Genomic DNA, 8,570 nt, shown 5'->3' on the forward strand with positions numbered 1-8,570 from the left:
CTACTTTTACTTGAGTAATAATATTTTGAAGTACCGCTACTTTTACTTGAGTAAAATTTTTGGCTACCCTACCCACTTCTGGCAAACAGACGTCGACGTAACTCAGACCTTACAGCTCGTTCCACCTGCTGAAATAAGGAATCCGAAAATGAAATTTTAAATCACAATTTAATAGAAATAATTTTTAAAATAATTAAAACAAATCATTAAAATTATTGAAATAATCATAGAATAAATAAATAGAAATACAAATTAATTGATCATTTAAAATATTAAAATAATGAGTCATTAAACATTTTTTAAATAAAAATTAATGATTTAAAATAAGTTCATAAAATAATTAATCATGAAAATAATTAAAAATACATTCATTCCTTTTCAATGCCGCTTATCCTCACAAGGGTCGCGGTTATGCTGGAGCCTATCCTGGCTTACTACGGACAGTAGGTGGCGTACGGCCTGAATCGGTTGCCAGCCAATCGCAGGCCACAATGACCCGTACAACCATTCACGTATACACTCATACCTATGGACAATTTAGAGTGTTCCATCAGCCTACCACGCGTGTTTTTGGAATGTGGGGGGAAATCGGAGTCCCCGGAGAAAAACCCACGTAGGCACGGGGCTAACATGCAAACTCCACACAGGATGGCCGGAGCTCTAAGATTGTACCCTTGATCTCAGAACTGTGAAGCAGACGTGCTAACCACTCAGCCACCTAATTAAAAATAATTAATCATTGAAATAATTAAATTAAAAAAAAAAAAAAAAAAAAGAAACAATGTAATATATCAGGCGTGAAATATTTGGGCTATAATTTGACTTCAGGTATGACATTATCACAGAAAGCTGCTACCGTATAATAGACATATTTTCAGGTGATTCTCTTTAAATGTACACCATACAAAAAAATAAATAAATACAAGTACTGGGACTGAAATTCTTACATAACACGAAAGTGACTTGGTTGTATTTATTGTCGTATTTCGTGTTTTTATGACATATTAAAAATATCTGTAATTACTCGAACTAAAAAAACAAAAGGTTTTGTTGGAGAAAAGTACATCTTTTATGCCTTCAGGAACCTAGCTACCGAGTTTCTAAAGAAAAATCCATGTTGATAAAGGTTCTTCAGGTCATTTTTAAAGTATGTATCATTCAATTAACTGTACAGTTTACCTACTTATTGTGGTCATGCAAAAAAGTAATTCAGGTTTATAAATTGTGCGTGTAAGAAAACAATACTCTGTACAAGCCTGACGTCAGCGAGTGTACAGCTGAGGTTTTCAAAAGACAAATTTAGACTGCTAAATGGTGTGGATACATTTTATTATAATTTATTAAAAGATACATAAAGTTGCTCTTATTAAAAAAAAAAAAAAAACAGGGGTTTTGAGGAAGAAAAAAAATAATGCCAATGTTTAAGTCTTCAGGAAAGTATGTAATGGGTAAAAATAGGAGGCTTTACGAGCATGCCTCAAACACAAAGATCCTTCCAAAATGGAAGGGTTACCAGACTAATTTCCGGATAGCCCCAAAAATTATGTGACCAATTTGATGCGTTAAATACTCCTAACATGCATGCTTTTGGAATGTGGGAGGAAACTTGAGTACCCGTCGTAAACCCCACACAGGAAGGAGGAGGAACAAGCAAACCTTACACAATGATGCATGACAGTCAGACATTCAGTCATGACAGTGCCACCTCAATTACATTGAATTGTATTATGAGCAGAAGGTTAAATGAATAGTTTTATGGCTAAAGTATTTTTAGAATTATTTTTGAATAAATCGTCCCAATGAGAAAGGTGACTCATCTTCAAACTGTGTACACGTATGGCCATTGACAACGCCGGTATGTAACTACCTAACTCTTATTTGAATGTTTTTTTTATCAAACTTGGTAACGCAACATATACTGTTTTGAATATTTATTTAGTTCACTTGGATTGACTCAGGTATGAGATAAGTGTATGTACGTAGTGGTAGCTTTTGGAATACAAAAGGACAGATGGTTAAAAATGGTCCAACATATTCCCTCATCATTGTTCAGATATGTACAGTATGCTTTTCGAGGTACCGTAGTTGTTGCTTGTTGCACTTTTTAAGTGAAAACGTTTGCAAAACAGCACTTATTATGCAATTACAAGAGGATTTTGTTTTGTAAGAGAAGGTACACCAACTCTATCAGTATTTCTGTATTTCTTCAGGATGTGAAAGGAATGAATATATGCACAAAACAAATGCGTACTGTACTAAAGTAATGTGAAATGAATGAATATATGCACAAAACAAATGCGTACTGTACTAAAGTAATGTTCAGGAAATCTTTTGAAATAACGAGATAATCGTATCATTGCAGATATTTTTAAATACATAACTGTCTAGGGCTTTGAAGCCTGCTTTTTTGCCCCTACCTTTAACCTCTCCTTGTCCCCTTGTTGAAATTGACACTTTCAGATGTATGTTTTATCGCGTTGTAGGTGTTTGCAGGTACTAGCAGTGGGGTGGAGATGGCTAGTAGAACTCAGCTGGCTGTCCATTTGGTCTGGATACTGTTTAAACTTATTCATTGCGCTTACTAAATTCTTTAAAAATATACTAACATATAACTCTTCAGATGTAGCATTGTTTATGTTCAATATTCTATGTTGTGTAATTTTGTGAACATTAGTTCCTATTTGTTTTTTGTTATGGTACTCGGTTTATTAAATTGGACACTCTTGAACTAATATGTTTGTAATGAAACTGAGTTGTACACCAACCTATTGTTTGCTCATTTTAATGGTAAGAAGGCAGTTGTCGTTCTTAAACACATAAAGTTAACTTGTAACCAGCTTTGTTAATCTTACTTTAAAAAAATAATGAGTTACAGTTGCAAATGACTTCTCCCCAAAAGTAAATGAGTTAGTAACTCATGTACTGTATAATTTATTCATCTTGCTTACTAAACTCTTTAAAAACATACTAACAATAAAATAATTACATTACCATAAATGTTTAATTAAGCATAAAGTTTATAAACATTGCGTTTTGAAGTAAATCCTTAATCTGTTATTATTGATGTACGTTTTTGTGTACCGTTACCTTCAACTGGAAACAGGGCTGTTTGAGAAAACCATCTGGGGGCTGTGTGTGCCCCCCTCTCTAATCCCTATCATAAAAGTCAACACGTTTGTGGCTCCTCTCTATCCCCTAACAAGCCCAAAAAGACTCCATCTCAACCAAGCATAATGTCCTTTCAAATAATGTTTTTTGAACAATATATATTGTTGAAATAATGTTATTTATTTTTATAATAATATTAAAGTACTCAATTAATATTCAAAATTAAGTTTGTTAAACTTATATCCATCTACTTTTCTATATTGTAAGAAATCTATGTTAGTAACATGCGGATGTTGTAATCTCAATGACCTATAAATCTAAAAGTTACTTTTTTTTTTTTTTTTTTTTTTCTCCCCTGAACATAGAAGACGATATTTTGTTTTTTGGTGTGATAGTTGATGTTTTAAATAGAACACTCTACCACTAATACAATTTTAACGAAACTGAGATGCAAATCGTCCTAATGTTTGCTCATTTTAATAGTAAGACGGCAGTTGCCGTTCTTAAACACAAAAGTTAACTTGTAACCAGTGTTTTTAATTTTACTTTTAAAAAGTAATGAGTTACAGTTACAAATGACTTCTCCCCAAAAGTAAATGAAATAGTATCTCATGTAGTGTATAACTTTAGTCATCTCGCTCACTAATATATATTGTTGAAATAATGTTATTTATTTTTATAATAATATTAAAGTACTCAATTAATATTCAAAATTAAGTTTGTTAAACTTATATCCATCTACTTTTCTATATTGTAAGAAATCTATGTTAGTAACATGCGGATGTTGTAATCTCAATGACCTATAAATCTAAAAGTTACTTTTTTTTTTTTTTTTTTTTTTTTCTCCCCTGAACATAGAAGACGATATTTTGTTTTTTGGTGTGATAGTTGATGTTTTAAATAGAACACTCTACCACTAATACAATTTTAACGAAACTGAGATGCAAATCGTCCTAATGTTTGCTCATTTTAATAGTAAGACGGCAGTTGCCGTTCTTAAACACAAAAGTTAACTTGTAACCAGTGTTTTTAATTTTACTTTTAAAAAGTAATGAGTTACAGTTACAAATGACTTCTCCCCAAAAGTAAATGAAATAGTATCTCATGTAGTGTATAACTTTAGTCATCTCGCTCACTAATCTCTTTATAAACTTACTAACAACGAAAAAGTTACATTCCCATAAATGTCTAAATATACAGAGTTTAGAGACAATGTGTTTTAAAGTAAGTCTTCCAAACCCCCTGAATTACAAGTATTAACAGGGGCCGTTTATGTAACGCTTGAGATGCAGCAGTCTTTTATTTTCAACATTTTATGTCACGTAATTTTAATTTCTAAGTGAATATTAGTTTCCATTTGTTTTTGTCATGGTAGGGGTCTTTTAAGTGGAACACTCTTGAACTACTACGTTTGCTATGAAACTGAGTTGTACATCGTCCTAATGTTTGCTCATCTTAATAGTAAGACGGTAGTTGTCGTTCTTAAACACAAACGTTAACTTGTAACCACTGTTGTTCATCGTACTTTAAAAAGTAATGAGTTACAGTTACAAATTACTTCTGCCAAAAAAGTAAATGAGCTGGTAAGTCATGGTGTGTATAAACTTATTCATCTCACTTACTAAACTCTTTAAAAACATACTAACAATAAAATAATTACATTACCATAAATGTTTAAATATGCATACAGTTTATAAACAATGCGTTTTAAAGTAAGTCATCCAAACCCCCTGAATTACAAGTATTAACAGAGGCTGTTTATACAGCGCTTCAGATGCAGCATTCTTTTATATTCAACATTTTATGTCATGTAATTTTAGTTTCTAAGTGGATGTTAGTTTCCATTTGTTTTTGTCATAGTTGGGGGTCTTTTAAATGGAACACTCTCCAACTAATACGTTTGTCATGAAACTGAGATGCAAATCGTCCTAATGTTTGCTCATTTTAATAGTAAGACGGCAGTTGCCGTTCTTAAACACAAAAGTTAACTTGTAACCAGTGTTTTTAATTTTACTTTTAAAAAGTAATGAGTTACAGTTACAAATGACTTCTCCCCAAAAGTAAATGAATTAGTATCTCATGTAGCGTATAACTTTAGTCATCTCGCTCACTAATCTCTTTATAAACTTACTAACAACGAAAAAGTTACATTCCCATAAATGTCTAAATATACAGAGTTTAGAGACAATGTGTTTTGTAGTTGGAAGTAAATCCCCAAACCCCAAGAATTACCACTATTAACATTGACATAATATCTACCTAACACTTCAGATGCAGTACTCGTTCATATTCAGCATTTTATGTTATGCTTTTCATGTTCTACACGTTATTACCTTATACATTCTATAACATCTTTCACATCATAGATGTTTATATTAACTGATTGAAGAATAAGAACACTATTTACAGTATTTTGGAGCATTTGGTATTTATTTGTATCAAATATATTACAGTCTGTTAAGAAAACTCAAACCTAAACTTCGGGACCATTCACCAGTGCAAATCTCTGAAACTGTATGTTAGGTCTACTGCACAATAACCAGAACACTATGCTTCATTGCGCCGTAGGCGGGAGCTATCGAAGAGGGCGGAGTTTCGCGTCGAGTATTGAGACATGTTTCGAATCAGTCGGCCTGCGGGATCGCAAGGAAGAAGTTGGGGAGAAAAGACTCTTCAGCAACATAACTGGTATGTCACTAACTCTCATTTGGATACTTTTAAGTATAAAGAGCATGCTAACTTTGTGAAATAGAATGAATTAAACCCGGTTGAAATACATAATTATTTGCCTAAATGTATATATGAGTACCAACCTATAGTTGCAGCAAAAAGCTGACTAGGGCTGAAGTCGATGCTCTGCCTGCAGTATCTGTGGTGAAATGTTCAAGCAAGCTTCATACTTGAAAGATGCTCTACTTTGGAGTAAATGGAAAGAAGTTACTTGGATATAAAAACTGTAGTTTCACAAATGCTTGAAAATGAACCGCTGCTAATGCTTACACACGTCTCGTTGATCATGGTTGATCTTACCTCGCTGCTACTCATCGAAAAAATGTTCACTTAGCATTGCTACAAAACTAGCCTACACGCAGACCCCACCAAAATGCTCACTTAACAATGCTACAAAACTAGCCGACACGCAGACCACACCCACCCAAATCCCATGGTTCTTAGGGGTTTTTGTTCAGACATGCCTGGACATGCCTGGACACGTTCCCCCTTCTCACCCACACTTTCCCATAACCCCTCCTTGTTTCCCAACAGGTGCGGGTCAAAGGGCACATCGCTTTCACCAGACATCCGGACATGCCTGGACACAGGTCCCTTCTCACCCACACTTTCCCATAACCCCCCTTGTTTCCCAACAGGTGCGGGTCAAAGGGCAACATCGGGTAATCCCTTAATTGAGGGGGGTGACAGGTGGGGGTCAAAGGTCAACCCATCAATCAAAGGTTAAAAGGTCAACCTGTCAATCAAAGGTCAAAGGTAGGGTCATAAATCATCATAAATCAACGCCCACATTCCTGAGTGAAGATAACCGCATTATCCTACTCTCTCCCCCCCCCAAAAAAAAGTGCTTTGAAAAAAAGTGTACTTGACGAATCAAACTCAAATGGAACCTCAGGAATATGAGGACAAGAATCTGAACCAATTGACTGAATTTTTGTTGCACATCTCTATTTCTCTTAGCTTTGTCCTCATAGTTTTTAATGGTAACACTAATTAGAAACCTGTTTTGTAAAGTCGGTTACCATTTCTCATCATGGAACAATCTAAGCACAACTTACATGAACATTATACATAAACAACACATTTTTATTACATTATGAACCTATGACGCTACTTTCTTTCACGCACTCCGAAACACCAGGAATATTGCGGGATTTAACCGTGCAAGCAGTTGTATGTGAAAACAATTTCCCCGAGTCGACTGACAAGGAGATTATGCGGACATTTCTCGGTTCGCGTCTTAGTATAATGTCTGAAAGCAGGCGTTAAATTCCCGGGTCTCAGCACAATGGCTGATGAGTGATGACGTAAATATCATGGCGGACTGATCATCATTTTCTCTTTCAGCAGTACGACGAAAAGCAGTAAACAAACATTGCAATTATCAACATAGCAAGCTGGAAATAGCTACATTTAACTGAAAACATAACTAAATTAAACTGCTACGGGATCTTAGAGCGGAGGAAGAGGGTGCATTTTCCATCTTTGTAAATGTGTGGTTTATTTTGTTGCCGATATTAGGGTCCGCCACTGCACAAACAAGGTTGTACTTCAAAGCGAAAAACAACAGAGGTATGCGTTCAAGAGTTTATTAAATACAAACAAAAATACAAGCGATCGCGGAAAAGGGGAAATAACACAATGGGTCCCTGACAGTAGGGGATTTCAAAACAAGGGAGTCAAAGTGCCAAATGGCGCTCAGCAAATATCTCGACACCCTTATCTTGGATCGCCTGGGCTTAAATACAGTCTTGATGAGCTTGAATTGGCTGCAGTTACGACATCGGGAATGTTCACTCTGGAACAAAACACTGTTTGACCAACATTGTGGCAGCAGATGTCGACCAAAAATGACGTAACGTCCGCCAGCAGGCCTCCCCACACAGAGAGCGCCAGTGGGTAACACTGGACAAGTCTGTGAAAGTGTCCAACCTGCGTCATTCTCGGTACATCTCTACATGTGTGAATGCAATGTCATCTTACGCTGGAATTTCCCTGGATATGTGTGTGAAAAGGGCATGCATGCACACATATATCACACTGATCCGCGTTATGTCAAAGCGGCCCATTAGGCAGAGTCACGGACATTATTCATTCCCCTGCATGCGGAAGTGTAGTTCTCCACTGGACTGATTACATCACATGCGAACAAGATTCCAGTGCTGTACTCCAATTCCCACCTACACTTTGAATTTTGTACTATTGCTTACCTTTTAGATAAAACCCCGAAATGTATACTGATCCATTTCAATTAATACTGAACCCTTCCCACCGCACTGTATAAAAGAACAGGGATAAATGGTTAGCATCTCCCTGGTTGCCTGGGCAGCTTGGCCCAGATACCAGATGCGCATAACAGGCCCCCTGGCTGTGGAGACCTAACACAACCAATCTATGCGACAAATTGACAACTTACCCCAATCTCCCTTAATGATCGGAAGAGAATCTTCACAAAAAGTCCTTTTCTTCTACTTTCAATTAAGGCTAGTTATTTACAACACATGGCTGTCAAGTGGTTACCACGTCTGCCTCACAGTTGATGGTCTCTGGATTCAAATCTTAGTTCAGAATCCTCTATTGCACGTCTTGTTTTCCCTCCTTACAACACAAAACATGCATTTTAAACGTGAGGTACGTGCAAATAGTTTGGCTTTCAAATATATATATATATATTTTTTTTTTTCAAATACTCTTTTGTTGTGAAAGAATCCATCTAGTGACGTCAATCCCGG

Source organism: Corythoichthys intestinalis, chromosome 4 (assembly GCF_030265065.1).
Source record: "Corythoichthys intestinalis isolate RoL2023-P3 chromosome 4, ASM3026506v1, whole genome shotgun sequence".
Lineage (NCBI taxonomy): Eukaryota > Metazoa > Chordata > Actinopteri > Syngnathiformes > Syngnathidae > Corythoichthys > Corythoichthys intestinalis.